The following is a 17,486-nucleotide window of genomic DNA, read 5'->3' as shown; positions in this document are numbered from 1 at the left end:
CTTTTGCATAGCTTAGGAAGTGTTTCTTTGTCTGCTTCCCTTTGCATTCAGAGCTGCATTTAGGGTTTGACTCTTACAGCTTCAGCTTTTAACCGATATTCTCATTGCTGTAGTAGTCCTGAAACAGATTTGGGATTTAGGAGCTCAAAGTTCTGTGGCTGACTTTCAACATCTGCAGCTTCAGAACAACCATATCATCTGAGTGTGATATAATTTCTTCCACTGCCTATGGTTGTTAGGCATTCCTACACTATCTACTACTTTACACCTTGTTATTTTATTCCACTGTCAACAGTAGTTATGTATTTCTGTACAGAGACTCAGTATTTGTATGGCTTTTTTTCTGTATCTAGAATTTACAGACACACAGAGATCTCTGCTAAAATACACCAAATATTTTACTTACTATATTCATGGTTTTCTTACAAATAAACAGGATGAACAGCTGTTAAATCTGGCTTGTCCTCTGATCTTGATTTCAAAGTATCTCATTTCCATTTTATGGCTGATCCACGTCAGCAGCAGAGTGGAAACTGACTGGCAGAATGGTAACAGTGAGGACTTTCAGGACAGAAGCTCATCAGCTGGGCTCTAGCACCTTCATTAGAAGCTATTTAAAGATATTTTCTTATCACAAAGGTTTCTCTTCCGTTAAGTAGAAATTCAATTGAAGGTATGAAATTCACTTGACATACTATCTATGCTGCAAACATTTTTTCTTAAATTGCTCTTTAATTTACAGTTTTTAGATTGATTTATACTGGTTTATGTGTGAATCATCTAGTAGAATTTTATAGACATGTATGAATTTTAATTACATTTTATTATATCTGACCATTGCCTTGCTATGACACTTGACTTCCTCCTATCCGTATTTCTGTGCTTTTATCCATTATATAGAAAACAGAAGAAAAAAAGTTATAAACTTTTTCCTTTAGAGTTTTATCTTTAAATATGGAATATACCCAGTAAAAGGAAAGGTTGTATTATTTACCAATGGAGAACTGCTATCAATCTTAATAGAAAGATGACACATACATGACAAATTTCAACCTCCTGGGAGTGCAAATAAAGTGGACAATAATAAATATCACCTCCTGCTGTGCAGTGGTGGCACAAATTGATTCACAAATCTCTTAAATGTATCTTCTGAAAACTAATATCTTTTGGTCTCTCATTTTACTGACACAAGGCTCTTTTGTATGTTAACATGTTTCAACATAACTCAGAAGAAGTCTTAATCACACATTACCTGAAGACTGCCAGTGTTATTGGCCCATTTGTAACAACAATTGGGTTAATTTTTTTCTCTCTAGACAGTGACTGATTAAATGTCAACAGATTTGAAGCATTTTCTCCAGCAATGTGAATCTTTCAAGAGTCACAAGATACCAGGTCTGTGAAAATGATTCAACTTAAAATCTTGTACATATTTTTTTTCAGAATGTACTTCAATGAAAATTGGAAGAAGGAATGAGAGAAGCTTTGAAATGTGTGTCACCATTAGTGTCTCATATAAGCACATAACATCTGTCGTTGAAATAAATTTCACTCAGAAGAGTGATTTCAAAACTGTAAGATGAGAATTTTTCCTTTTAGCCTTTCACATGATCTTCTGAGTCCTGACGTGGGCCATAGGAGTCGGGCCATGAAGGTAACTTATAGCAAGTCCTGACACCACTTGCTTTGAACTGTAGTAGCAGCGTAACTATGGTTTACTTATCAACACACACTAAAATTAGGAGTATATTAGCAGTAGTATAAGTGTTTCCAGAGCAAGAGTTACAGCAGCAGTCCAAGTTATATCCATGGTAGAAACACAATAAATAAAATTAGAAGATATAATTCTCATTTTTAAACTCTAATTCCTCTCATCTTTTTTGTCCACTATGACATAATTCACCTTCCCTGCACAATGAAAAGTACTGCAGTGGGCTCTTGAACACTGTATATTTTTAATTAGTATTGTAATTGTATTTAATACTCCCTTCTCCCACTAGTTGCTGAAACCAAGCAAAAATAATTATCTCTTCACAAATTTGACTCCTAAAAACCACCTTGGTCTAGCCAACATGTGAAAGGAGTCATCCGTAGTTTTGTTAATACAAATAGATCAAAAATCATAACTCTAATCCTCTGAAATCATAACATTGGCCTAAAAGTCCTGAGGAGTTTTTAGCACCTGTTACACATCACATAAGTTTCACAATATGTTTAAAATTTAACATTAGATCTGTGACAATGTCTATTTCCTATCATTTTCCTGTTCTGCTCAGAACCCTCTAGTTGTCTTCATCCGATATATACTTAACCTTTCTTACTGTGTCACTTCCAGCAGGTTGTCACTGTTCCCCGCTCTTCTGATCCTCTTACACTGCTCTCTCCTGATATATTTTGATTCTTCATTTTCAAGAGTCTTAAACTTTTAGCAGAAGTGTACAATGAGCAGTGATTTCTATGACTAACATTATATTAATCTATACTGAATACAGCTGACCACTAACTAACACTATTCCAAATAGCTTTAAGACAACTGCATTAAAAAATATATCTGTTTAAAAAAGCAGATCAAGTTCACTTTTGTGGAAAGACATTTTTTTCTGTAAATTAGTTTGAAAGTGGGGAGCAAAACAAGGCAATGACTACCAGACTACTGAATGAATTAAGTTGTATATTAACTTTGATCTCATCCACTATAAGCTTACATTAATATGTCTAAGATACGAACCAAACCTAAAATACTGCTGAGCCTGAAACAATAAGGTTCTTATTTTTTCACAAAGAATGTAAAAATGCAGGTAGAATATATCCCTGACAACTGTTAAATTTTATTGTGAGCTTGCAATACTTAGCTTTTTTTTGAACAAAAGGTCTTAGCTTTTACTGAATAAAAGGTAAATTTTAGTTTTCATGGCAACAACAGAAAAGAATACATTCCCTGTGTATCACTGTAGAAAAGCAACCATATATAGACAAAAGCCCATAGCAATAGCCATTTTCATCGCCAGCTTTCAAATTCTTTCAAGAGACATGAATTTTAAATATCATGGTATTGTCAGTGAAAGCCCTGCAAAAGATCTACACAATATACATCTAAGTTGAAAGAAATAATAATGGACTACTATATGAAGCCTAACAACAGATGGATTGGTACAAAAAAATATCATTTTAGTATTCAACTGTCATTAAGTGGACAAGGATGCTGCTCCTACCCATGCTTTAATGGCATCATTTCAGTCTAACCAATGGATTACTACCTCTTTCCGAACTCAGCTCCTTCTGCTTCTGGAATAAATCCCTACATTCAACATACAAAATTGCTGCTTATAATCCATTCTTTCTTGCTAAGCCATTTGTCTGTCCTTCCATCCTTCTGTACAGCTGAGGAAGTTTTGATATCAGCTGTTTCGAAAACCTTAGCATACTTTGAATATTTATCAGAAGACTATATTTCAAAAGCCTTCACCATGCTACCTGCTAACTGATTATTAGTTTAACTGACATAAGGACGTTAGGTTAATATTGTGCTGAACATTAATCATAATGTTCAATATTCATGAAGTGAAGTGAATGTAGTTAACCTGTGTTTGACTTTACTGTTTTATGCTTGCAAATGTTCTTGGTATGGAGTTTCCAGTCTGTTGAGGCCACCCCCACTGTGCAAATTGGCTTTAAAATCAAGTGGTGATTGCTTACAAAGGTCATCTAATGCCGACCAATGAATGGAATTTTCAGTCAAACAAGTTCAAATTAAAAATAAAATAAAATAACATTTTTTTGAATCCTCCATTTGCTGGTATCTCTTAATCAAACTTTAAACTTCCCTAGGGTGTAGTTGAGCATAAGACTTCGAGCTCAGGACAGGAGTAACTGTTTGAAAATGATAAAATGTACTTATATAAATCCAGGAAATGTTTGATCTTCAGACCTTAGGCAATACCAACAAATCCCAGTCTTCTGGAGATATAGCTTTGTAAACTTCAGAAAGTCCCTTCTGAGTATGAACTAAATTCTGCTCACCTACCTCCCATGGGAAATCCAGCTATTTATTTTTAAAATTGTTTTTTATGTACAGTGGACTCATTTTTCTACAGCATAGCAAGTCCTATAACTTCAACAGTCAAGCTACTACTTTTTCAACAATAATTCTTCTACATTTTCTTAGTGTACTGTCCTTGTATGCACGGTGTATTTCAGTGAAAGTTTATGTCCCTAGTTCATAGCTGTATGCTGCAAGTCCAAAATTAAGCTCATCCTAACACACTGAAGAAACAAGAACAGAAAGTAAACAGTCTCTGAAGAAATATTTGGTCATAATCTCTCCACTCTCGCATTTTGCAATGCATCAAGTGATCTTACCTTACAAATTCATACTTGCTGCCAACACTGGTGTTAATTTTCATGAATACCACAATGCCATGTTTATTGGAAGCCCAGAAAATAAAAAGGTAAAACAATGGTTTACAAACAACCTGACAAAAGATTTTGACACATTGCTTGTAGGAATACTTACTGCTCGTTTTTCCTACAAATTATGTTAAGAGTCTTGTGGTAAGAATAAAGTAAGACACAGCTGGCTGAACAACTGTCATAGGAAAAAAAAAAAAAAAAAGACATGCATTTAAAAGAGAGGTTATGAAGAAGATTGGAGCTCTTCCATATTTCTAAGCTAAATAAACTCTGCTCTATAAGCATATTAAATGAAATCCCAAAAGCAGCTTAAGTGAACTAAAATAAAAGTTTCTTTAGTATAATTATTGATAAACGTATTTAAAACAAAACAAACAAACAACAACAACAAAAAACACAAAAACCCAAACAAACACCACAAACAAACAAAAACCTACAACAACCAATGCACACATAAAGAGCATAGGAAAGAAAAACTATTCATTTTATTTATTAATTCAATTTATGTTTCCATCCAACAGCTGCTCACATTAAATAAGAGGAACATTTTATTTATCTATAAGTAGGTAAAACAGCAGGGAAACAGTTGTCATATAAAACAAAATTACTGAGATATTTCGCTTTGGCAATATTAAATGTATTCCATTTTTTAATTTAGTATTGCTAGTCAAAGAAGTTCTTCAAATTTTGTTTTAGTTAAGCACAGTTCCTCTTACCACTGACTTTGCATCACCTGAGAATCACTTTGCTCTGAGAATGGCTTTCAAATATGTTATACATGCACAGATATGTGTTTCTATACCTGTTTGTGCTGTTTCTTTTTCCTAGTGTTCACAAAAAGCAAACTTTGGGGTGTCCCACCCATGTAGTCATGATCCTGGAAGTCATTTTCAGAATCTTGGTATAGAAGATTTCACACAAACCAGATAAAACTTTGGCTTCTCATACACACAACTAGTTGGTTGTCCAGTAAGAAAAGAAAATGCATTTTCATATTATTTTATTTTTAATCTAACACAGAGATTTTACTTGAATGGTAGTAGCACACCTGGAGTCTCCAGTTTTCATTCACAGTGTTCACTAATCTGGCTAATACAAGTTTGGGACCTGATTTTTTTTTTTTTTTTTTTTTTTTAATCTAAGAAAGATTAAATATTGAAATTACATGACTAGCAAATTATGTTTGTATGTTGCGTGATTAGAATTTTATCCAGTTCATTCACAAATTCTGTCCTTCATTTTATATCTTCAGTTCTTCACCTTTTTGGTTTATTCCTTTATTCTTATGGATTTTACTGAATTTCATGTCCTTTTTCTTCAAGTCCCTGACTCTATAACCATGAAATCAGGTAGGAATCTTTCTTCCTTTTTCTTTTTCTTTTTCTTTTTCTTTTTCTTTTTCTTTTTCTTTTTCTTTGTCTTTTTCTTTTTCTTTTTCTTTTTCTTTTTCTTTTTCTTTTTCTTTTTCTTTTTCTTTTCCTTTTTCTTTTCTTTCTCTTTCTCTTTCTCTTTCTTTTTCTATTTTGCAACATATCATGTTAATTATACTATCCATCATAGTAAAATGTAATTTTCTATGATGAGATTATAGATTAAAGCCAAAAATAAGACCCACAATATAATAAGAATCCTAAAAGTCAAGGACCTGAGAATATTAATAACAGATTTCTTATAATCTCAAGCATTTTAAGAAAATAGAATGCATTCTGTGTGGTTTTATTATTACTAATACCTGGGGTATTGTTTTAACATCTGTTTTAAAATTAATATAATAAAGTACTATTTTTTAAATCTAAAAATATGGTTATATTGCTTTTAGGATGGTATCCTCATTGCATGAATAAATACTATTCATAGTGGTCAGCATTTATTTTGAGATATATGAGATCATTTAAAAAGTAAAGACAGAGAAGTACTTTCATGGCCTTCTCTAGATATTCGTTCCTTTATAGTTGTTTTAGAATATAAACTGTAGGTGTGAAAGTTGCCTATAAAAAACTCAGGAAAGAGAAATCTGATGACACAAAGGTGTAGAAGACAGTTGAGACATGGTGTGAAGAAAGTCGGAAAGATTTCATCCATGTCCCAGGAAAGAAGAGGAGTGATGAGTTAGCTGTTCACGGAAAAGGCCATTAGAAATGGATACAATGCTTCTGGCCAGTGTATTAGTTAACATAGAAATAAGCGTTGGTGATATAATTCAGGTCTGAATCAGGCAGGAAATATGACTTACATCTCAACATCGAACAGATCCCTCCACCTCCCAGACCACATGTAGTCCATATGAGAATGGATCATCGCTGTAACTACAGCAGGGTAAATTAAAGTCTTGGATTTTACTTAAGGCAAATTGTCTTAAATTTGTATGTACATATTACTTTAAAATTGAGCAGTCTCTCATTGTAGATGGATAGATTGAGATTCTATACATCAAGTTTTACCATATTAAAAAAATTGCAGCTGAGTTACAAACTGTTGAAGCTGTTGAGATGAAAAGTTAAGAAAGGCTAATCCAGCCCTAAATTTAGTCTGACCTATTTAGTATTTGTTTTTTACTGGGAAAATGACATACAAAGTGCAAAATATTTCCCATTTTTAGACTCCTTAGGAGACATTATGCATGCATAAGACAACTGGTGTATTGATTTGAAAATTGCATAGATTTGTTTTAGATGTATTTCATTAAATGTTTAGCTTGCAGCTAGAGGCAACTGTTCTAAAATCATTGATAGAGGAAAACAGCATAGAAAAATCTTTTTTTCATCAGAAATTCATGCAAGCATTATTTTAAATGAAAAACAATTTAGTTCAAATTTTAGGTGCATATTAATCCATGTCCAAATAGTTGAACTGCATGGGAGCTATAGTTCAAATGATTCCTGTACACATTCTCTTCTAAGGACTAAGTTCCCAACCTTGGCCATGTTTCTAATGATTTCTTTAATTCAAGCTTGATTGTTTCTGCATGAAAGACAAATATTTGATCTGTAAAACACAATACCTTTGAAAAAAAGGAAGCATAAAATAAATTCATTGGAAGGATTATGTCATTAATTGTCATTATACTAGGGGAAAAAATACTCCTTAATGTACTTAAATTCTCCTTTCACTGAATGTTTCTGATATAAGTAAATATGATTTGTTTTGTTTCTTTCATAGGGTTACTAAGCAGGTGATCCTTATAACTAGGAGTTCAGCTAAAGAGCCACAGCCTGTCAGAAATAAGTTTTCATGTAAAGATGAACAACAAATTGTGAAACAAAGAAATTATGTAAAAAATCTGATGAGATTTTCCAAGTTTATGTATTAAAGCATTCATTCAAGGTGTGCGGAGGTGAGCTTGGGAAGATTTAATCAAATAGTCTAGCTACACATCTGGGAATTTAGTGGAGAAAAATTAGAGAAAATTAATTTATTTTAGAAATATACATTGTACATATGGATTTTTTTTTTCTGTTATAAATGTACAAAGGTACTGCAAATCTTCAATTTAGCACTACGGGTTTGTATATTTACACGTTTACAAAATCAGACCAAAGAATATTGATTGTTGATTTTGGTGGGCTCATCTGTGCAAGAATTGTGACTGATGGTTCTTCCACTGCTCACTGAAGAACCTGAAAGAAATGAAAGAAAGTCAATTTACAGACTATGTTATTGTATAATAGAAATATGAGCAATCTATTTACAATTTTCTTTGTATCTAAAATGGGTCACATGCAGTAACATCCCTCTGTAAATTCTGATCTATGATAATAGAATGACATGATAACAAAATGAGCACTTGAATTTGGAGAACTAACACCAAATAATTTGTTGCCCCAGCAAAATAACATTTTTAGAAAGAAATCTAAAAATAGTTAATTGAAGCTGTCCTTAATTTCTTAATGCAATACGTTTCTGAGCAGTGTTTGAAATGCAGCTTACTGACTCTACTGTGAAATTGCTGGTTGAAGAAAAGGATAACAGAAAAAAATAGACAGTGTGTGTCAACTGCATCGGTGCTATATTTTATTAGATGACCTGGAGATGGCTAACTTTAGAAAACCAGTCAACATAAACTAGATCAGATAGCTTCTGAGTGCCAGTTAGTTTCATATTACATTAAAGTAGGCACAATTCAGGTAAGTATTAATTATAAGTATTTCTTTGTCCATTGCGAGTTTATATGCACAGGCCTGGGATGCTCTGTTCAACTAATATAGGGCATTAATGTTATCTGTAGTATGTTGAGTAGTTTCTTCCCAAACAATCAATATGGTAGCACATTAGAAGCTCTGCTGTGAAGAAAAAAAAAAAAAGAAGTTCCTCACTAGACATAATTATGAAAAGAAATTATCATTGACTGATAATTACTTTTATGTCCTACAATAAGGCCAAAACAGTGCTTTGAGTCCGGAAGTGAAGCACATGATATTAGAGTAATCCTATGATCAAATGTTTGATTTTGCTTTGCTTTTCAATTTACAGGGTTTTTTAAAATGAATTTTGGAAAGATACACTGGCAGAATAAAGCCACAGTGCCTAAGGTTGCAATTTTATGTCAGGCCTCTAAAATACGCCTACCGAAGCCAAAAAGATGACTCAAACCTCTGTAGAAATGCCTGAGCTAGCTTTAAACTAGCTGAATGAAGTTAATAACAGTAAACATGCAAGAGGCTGAAGCTCAGCATGAGCCATGAAATAGACACGCAAAAAAAATCAATACTTAGGAAATTAGTCTGTCATAAAATTGGAGGTATTAAAGCTACACTTGTACTGGTAACTGATTTTCCATATTTTTGACTAAAGTATAAACACACAAACAAGAGCATATTCTCTGTATTATTGTACACCTATCTAGGATTGAGTATATAGAGTTGATAAAAGTTGTATCATTGATTTTTTCCTCTTGTGCTGATGCATTACAAATATTGAGATATTTGTAAGATCTCAATGCTTACCATTATTGTTGTAATACAAAACTGTACAATAAAGCTAACAATTACCATTACTTTGTACTATTGTGATATAGGATATGTCATGGATATGTGGCTTATGGATATGGGTTTTTACAGAGTCTTTCTCAGAGCTAAGATATTACCCAAGACTGTATCAGATTAGCTGGAAAAAGCAAAAGGGTATTTTTTTACATGTACTTTTTTCTTTCAAAGTAGATGATCTGATCTGTTTTGTAATTTTTAAAAAATTTCTTGTTTTATATTGAGTTATTACATGTTTTAAGGAGATCTCTTGCTTAGAGAGTCACTGCAGTAGAAAGTAAGCCAATAAATAGAAAACAACTTAAAACACAAACAGTTCAGTGTTTGGTATTATAAAATGTTCGGATCTTATTTTTCAGAGAGAGAGAACGAGCAGGTTTTTTTTACAATACTGAGTTCAATACAGCAAGAGTCAAATCTTAGTTGAATGAGATCTCACCATATTGTCCTTTTATGCAATCTTAGCCAAAAAATAAACCGAGATGGTTGGCTTAGTGTATGAAATATGAGTATTAAGGTATTGCTGATTGAGTTTTAGTCAAGGTTTTTGCTATTAAAATTGAACTACTTCATATATCTAAACACATTCTGAAAAGAGACCAATTTACAATACAAAAACAATGGCCCAGATTGGTCACCTCTGAGAAGAAGCCAGTGGAATAAAAGCACTACTACACCATCAGAAATGTGTTGTTCTGAACAAGAGGATAAGCTTAACCATTTCTACCTGCGGAGGTTGCAGCATTTCCATTGTACACTCTGCCCTCACCATAACTTTTCTACAGAAACACAGCTGCCAGCAGAAGCAAATGGCAGAAAACTATCTGCCATTTTGCAAATGACAAGAACAATAGCTTAAACTGTGAAATATTAGCAGAAGGCACATAACTGCAGGGGAGTATGGAAGGGTGGGACTGTCCAGAATTTAACTTTTGAACTACCTGTTGCTTGCTACCTGCAACTGGTACAGACAGGTGGTAAATTTTTATGACATCCAGACTAAGAAAAGTGGCATGCCTTGAATGCTCCAATTAATAAAGAGACACGAGACTGTACCAACAATTGCTGTGCTCCATCCCATAGAATGTTTAGGTTGGGAAACTTGGGCGTTAGGGGACCCTGAAAGAAGAGGGGATGGAAAAATAAAGGTTCCCAAAAAGATGAAGTGGTCTCCTGCCTGTAGGAAAGATGCTGAAAGTGGGTAATAATCCTGAACACCAGGGACATGAGTGGAGACAAATGTCAGGGGACAGCCAGGCACAGCCGGGCACTTCGGCCAGTGATGTCCGAAAGTGGTAGCTGCAAACAGCAAGACAGCAGGAAGCAACATGACTTTCTGCCTGAGCTCCGAGGTAGGCCATTGAACCAGCTCCCAGTCCTCATAAACAGCAGGCAATGCTGAATGCCAGAATAATTTGTGGAGAGCCTACTGCATTTTAATTATGGAACAGAGTTGACTGCTTTGGTGTACCTGCAGTGGACTATCTCTCTGACATTGTACACAGTGATACTGAAGCACTTGCCTTCCCTATAAATGTAGTCAAACTCAATTTAAGAATGTCTCTTTTTGTGTCCCAGTATATTATGGAACATAGTTTATGCCATTTGAGTTTGCAGTTTAAGGGTAAATGCAAAAGAGAGATAACTCACTATCATATCCACAGCATAACATTTCCTCTACATATCCCTGATAGGATTTAAATCTAGTTAATTTACTTCTGTGTAAGCTTTGCCCTTCATTTCATAATCTTTGCGGTATGAATTATTACTGACACTTAAGAACTCCATTTTATACCTGTGATCAAAATGGAATGCAGGTAAATAAAAAGTGATATTATACATAACACAATATAGAAGGCTATAAAAAAATGCAAATTGTAGTAGCTCATCCATGCTCATATTTAAGGCCACTGAAAGTATTAGAACATCTCATGAAATGAGAACTCATGTCTACTTGCCTGTGGTAAGAAAGAATAGGAAAGAGAAAATAATTAAGTTATAAATCTTTCATCTGATCCTGAATAGTAGTCTCTGATCGTGAGTGTGGTACTTTCCCTTAAGTCAGTATCAAACCATCTATGAATAAAAAATTCTGGAAAAAAAAAAAAAACCTAGATGAACATTCATAACAAAAAGGAATTTACACTATGAAGCAAAAATTATGTAAAAGTTTCTCTTTAGCTTTTGTGTAAGCCCAAAGTCATATAAAATAGATCTTTTAGTTTTGATGAGTTTTCTTGGTCTTTAATATCTGACTAAGAATCAAAGCACAACACAAAATCCTACAGGCTTAGGTGACACAGTGGTGCAAAGACTAATACTGTACAGAAAACAGATTCAAATCTGACTGAAAAACATCTTGATTTAAAACTTGATGAGGATTCCTGTGAATGAAGACACTTTCCCAGTTCATCACAGACTTAACTCTTAGTTTTGTGGCTTTCCAAGTTTGGACTTGTTTTTTGTTTTTTTTTGTTTTGGGGGAGAGGAGTTGTTTGGAGGTTGTTTTTCTAATAATTATCTAAGATACTATATTTGTTATTAAAAAGAAACTTAAGTTTTTACCGCATGTCATGCTTGAATACATGATTTTTTCAATATATGTGAAGTGCTACTAGCAACCACATAACTTCCAAAGTCTAATTCAAAGATAAATTTAATTCTGTGAGAGATTTTCACCATATAAATTTCATTTGTGCAATATCAATTGCATTCACAAACACCTTATATCATTAGTGATTGTTAATGACGGTTGAAACATTAAGCTGCTCCAAAGGAAGTGTTAAGTTTCTTGGAAATATTTTATTTTTTGGTGCTCAGTAACACTGACCAAAAATAATAATTGAAAGTTGTACTAGAAAAGTTAGTTTGTTACAGGCAATTTGACCAGTTTTTCTTGCAGAATTCAAAAAGCCCCAAGTGTCTGCTATTTCTCGCTCTCTTTCTTTCTTGTTCTGTTTCTCTCTTTTTTGCACACACATATGTACAAAGCACAACTAGTTTCTCAGAACAGTGCTGTTTTCACTTGCAGTTCACATTTTCTTTTTCTTTAAATTTTAATACCAATGTGCCTTAAACGTTGTGTTTTGTTTTTCTATTCATGTATATATGCATTTGTCAAGTTATTTGGTCCTCTTAAATCCAAGATTTTATCTGCATTGGTTATTAAACCAGATTAGTATATCTTTCTGTTCAATACTACCTGGGGTGAACTCTATTACTGATTCTTTTACTGCATAAGATATGCAACTGGTTCTCAAATCAAAGCCTTACAGGCCTATGGTTATAAACTCCATGGTGAAATCTGAACAACTAATATATTTTTTTGAGTGGATTATTAAAGGCAACGTGCAAAAAAAGATGCTATCTATATTTGTACATAGACAGATATAAATACGTGGGCATGTACTTAAGAAAAAAAAAAAAAAAAAACAAGCTTAAAGAAGCAGGTTGAACTTCACCCATTCATTCTTCAAACATTGAGCACTTGTCAAAAGACACTTTTGCAAGGGTTATCCTTGACAGCTCTTAAGGTTGCTGTCCTCCCCTGTTGCTGAAAGTGATTGCACAGGACAGAGGGCTGTCATGAAAATCAAAGCACGAGTACATTAGCAGATACTTGACTGACTCCTGATCCATAGGTGTCCTGAGTTTCACAAGCTGGCAAGTAGGTGGACTGAGTTTTCCAACTGAAACATGTCATCAATCCTATATCCTCTGCTGGCTTCAGTAAAGAGGCTTGGAAGGGACTGAGAAATTTTCATACAATATCTGCTTAGAAGCTCTGTTGCCTCTAGAATCAGCTTTCATTTCTGTCCCTAACCAGAGCTCTGCATACATGGTTCTGATGAGTAGGCTGCCCAGGGACATTGCAATATCTCCATTATTAGATGTTTTTAAGAACCTCTTAGACAAACATGTATTCCTCATCATGTAACTGCAGCTGAGACTGCCTTCAAGACTAGATGGTCAGTCAAGGCTTCTGCCACTTTGACTCTGATTTTGCTGTGATTTCATGGTCATTTTTATATGATTTTATATTAATTCTCGTGAACCCTAGTGAGAAAAAATGTTTGCCTACAGGGAAAACCAGCACATACAGATATTAGGTAATTCAAAGGTCAAGCTGGTACTGAATCTCAGATGGAACTCAAGGAAATTAGTCTTGTGTCCAGCCTACTAGACAACAGTCCACCTTGGAAATCCCAAATAAAGAAGGCAACAGATTTTTATGCCATGTATTTTGATTTTTCAGTCACTGTAGCATTGTATAGAGATATGAAAGCATCACTTTAATTAGCTTTAGACATATCCCACTGGGATCCATTTGACCTAGAGTCTTTTCTCTACTTTTTCACATGTACCTATCGATTCTATTGATTTAACCATCTGTTTTATGTGAAGCCATCATATATTCTTACGGAACACTGCTTAGTAGTTGTTACAGTGCAGACAAGGGGTGGCAGGATAAGAATTAAACTAGTTCACAGTAATATTTTAACACCTGCCTTGACAACAGCGGTATCACTGAATCTCACTTTTAGAAAATTAGTGAGCTATTTTTCAGTATTTTGACTAGGATAGCAGTGTGGATTGTTCTGTATTTTGAAAAAAAGTTTTGAAACTATGAAAGAATTTTTATATATACTGTGAGAGTTCTTTATACAGATTTTTTTTCTTTCATCTTTATTTTTTCCATTAAAAAAATCTGTTTCCTATCAAAGTTATGTCTCAGTTTTCCAGATAAATTATGTTACATCACTGGAAATAAATTAATTTTTTCATTAAAATGGTAATGTATCCATGAAATGTGGAATTTTGATTGCATGTTAATTCAAATTCCACTTCATCAATAAAGGAAGGATACAGATTTTCACTGAAATGAAAAAGTTCTGTGGAAAACAATTCCAGGGCATTTATGGAGCAACTGGTCAAATACCTGCTAAAATGACAAAGTGGTCAGGATGAGATTCTTCAGCCTGCAAAACAAGCATCTTTGCAGCTATATGCTTGAATGTACTTCAGAAATTTTGTGCATGAATCCATGTTATTTAAAATACTATGCGCAGTAGCAAGCAAAATGCCTGTTAAAATCTTTGGTTATACTGTGCTGCAGAACTCAGTACTCTGCTCAGAAGTTCTTATATGAATGTGGTGACTGAAAGAATAAACTTTTTTTTTTTTGTCTGTGATCATCTAGGACTGTTACAAATGACTGCTATATCAAAGAATTACATTGTTTAAGATGAAGAAAAACACTGAGTGCTGCATACCATTCTGGTCTTTGCAGTGGTAAAATACAACAGTAAAATTGCAGTAAAAGTACTGCATCCTCCTTTATGCTAGTTCACTGAAGAGATTACAAAGCTTCCGTCTATTCAGTGATGTGTGTAAACTAAACCTTTTAGTTTTCACATAATCAAGATAGGAAAATAAAGCCGTTTGGACAATTTCCACTAGCTCCAAAGAGGTGCAGATTTGCTATACCTGCCAGCTGACCCTAGTTTTGCATGTCAAACATTGTGTTGAATTTAAGACCGAACTGGCAGCAATCTGAATTTTATTTTGTTTAGCTGCTTCTGGTTAACCTCTTATTTTTCACTGCTTTGTCATCTTTACCACTGTTGAGGATGTCAAGAGGATGTAGAAAATAAAAAGGTCAGTTTTAAAACATTCATGACCATTTCAAACAAACAGAAGATTCACATGGCTCTGAAAGAAAAGTGCTCAAAACTTTTTTCTCGCTTAAGGGATAGGAATGAAATATTTAGGCAAAAATTAGTATTTCTATGAAATTTCTTAAAGGACCAAATTCTGCCAGTTTTATGTTTATGCAATAATGATCGCTCCATGTATCTACACAGGATTACAATACCAGGAAATAAACAGCATCTCTTGTGAGAATAAATAGTATATATAGCTCCAAAAGCCATAGAAAGACACTTCAGTGTGTCACTGTTAATTTTGGGTCTTCTGGCATGCATCAAGAATAGTGCAGCCAGCAGGACTAGAGAAGTGATCATCCCACTGTATTCAGTGCTGATGAGGCCACACTTTGAATACTGTGTTCAGTTTTGGGCCTCTCACGACAGGAAAGACACTGAGGTGCTGAAGAGAGTTCAGAGTAGGGCAATGAAGCTGGTGAGGTGTCTGGAGAACAAGTGTGACTATTTGCAAGTGTTTAGGCCTCAGGTAAATAGATCCATTTTGTTTCTACTATCAAGCTATGGAAATTTCCTGAAAAGAACAGATTTTATATTCTTTTTAAACAGAAAATTACCACTTCCAGCTCCGGAAGACCCAAGACCACAGACTGTTGAAGGCTTAGAGGGAGTAGTAAGAGAATATCATCATATGCTTACCACATACAGTCTTTAGAGTATTCCCCATCTAAACACTACTGATGATTAGCACTCAGATACTAGGGTAGGCAGATGAGTATGGCCTCATTAATCTGCCATGAGGGAAAAAAACACATAGGCTCAAGAACTTGAAACTACAGGTATTTATAATTAGTATGACTGATCTTCACACATCTACAAGAGCTAAAGTACATAGTAGTTTTCCAAAGTTGTAAGAGGTGAAGTGTAATATTAATTACTTGGAAAGGTATAGCACATTCCCCTCCTACTGCTACCTGCAGAGAGTGTTTGCTTGATCTGGATGAGTTGCTCGAAGATTTTTCTTATTCTGTTAGTATTTCTCACCTTCTGTTACTCTGGAGGCCTTAGAAGTGCAGTAGGGATGCAGGGGAGAAAAAAAAAAAAAAAGGTATATTTCAAACTTATATTGTAAAGGAAGGTGGAGAAAAAATTGTTATCCTAGCTGACTAGCCAAGGAAGGTAATTATGTACTCATAAGGTCTTTTGGGCAGAGGACAAAAGAATCGTTTTCAAATATTTTTCTTCCTTTAGAGGTTGTCAGTTTGGAAATACTGAAAGATATTTTGAGAATTTGGGTAGGGATTAGTGTCCAGTCTGTGCCTGCTTGTGGGCACCTCTTACTTCCCAAAACTCTCCACTGGCCACTTATTTGTCTTGATCCTTTATTTGGTGACTAGACATTTACAATATGTTTGCTGACTGACCAGAGACAATGTCTCAGAAACTGTACGTGGTTAGTGTCCCATGATAAGAATCTAATGGAGCAAATATAAAATTGTCCTCACTTAAGTAAAACCTCAATGGAATAACAGAAAAGAGAGCCCAAAAATATATTTTATATTTCATTATGCTGCCTGTGAACAAATGAATTTCCAGAATTTTCTTGTACCACCTTTTTACATGTCATGATAATTTTTGCAACATCTAGTGAGCTGTTAATCCTTTCTGATGAGTTAAAAATTAAAAAGCAAAAGAAAAAAAAGGCTAATTGAAAACTACTTCAACAAGGTGAAGGAAACAGTTCCATGACTGGGCACAACCTAGGTATACTGTGCCAGAGGCCCGATCTCTAAACATAAAAAGTATCCCAAGCACTCAAACCATTTAGTTGACAGCAGGTAGCCACTCAGCGAAGTCCATACACTACAACTGGATATGAAAATTCAATAAATAATATAAGGGATGGAGGCAGAGAGAGGCATAGGTACCTATGAATGGCCCCCACAAAAATTACACAGACAAAAGCTCACCGAGCAAAACCTGCTTAAGTTAGTCTGTAGGTGCACAGGATAGGAGGTCCCTCAGCAATATTCTTCTTTGAAGCCATAGTCTGGCTTCAGAAAGTGGCCTGCCCCCAGATAGGGTTAATAACACAGACACCTCTGTAGAAGTTAGGCTGATATTCTAGTTCTTTACTAATAAAAGCTTGAGTCTTCTCTCACACAACTCACACAAAAGATAAGTATATACAGTGCAACAGCAGGATTGTTGGAGTAAAAAGAGATGACTTTGAATACAGATCTTGGAGTGCTTCAACTACAAACAAGAAGATAATCTCCTACTATGAATATCACTTCTGCATGTTCATACAGGAAGAATGGCTATTGTTTCTATGATTCTGCAGTCTTTGCATTAGACAGATAATATAAGAAAATCATCAATGGTTCAGCAAAATTTTCTTTGATAACCAAATTGAAAAATATAACTTTTC

General features: G+C 34.3%; 1 long non-coding RNA gene across 2 annotated transcripts in view; it reads right to left on the bottom strand.

Moving 5' to 3' along the window:
- Positions 1-7,807: 7,807 nt before the first annotated feature.
- The window catches only part of LOC136101824 (uncharacterized), a 64,133-nt gene continuing 54,454 nt past the window's right edge, over positions 7,808-17,486 (bottom strand). For both annotated transcript variants that reach the window (XR_011739375.1, XR_011739374.1), the window contains one exon: positions 7,808-8,027. This is a non-coding gene — a long non-coding RNA (uncharacterized lncRNA). The remainder of the gene's footprint in view (positions 8,028-17,486) is intronic.

This window comes from Patagioenas fasciata, chromosome 5 (genome assembly GCF_037038585.1).
Source record: "Patagioenas fasciata isolate bPatFas1 chromosome 5, bPatFas1.hap1, whole genome shotgun sequence".
Taxonomy (NCBI): Eukaryota; Metazoa; Chordata; class Aves; order Columbiformes; family Columbidae; genus Patagioenas; species Patagioenas fasciata.
Note: the sequence above shows the minus strand (reverse complement) of the source record. Positions and strands in the feature narration are given on the sequence as shown.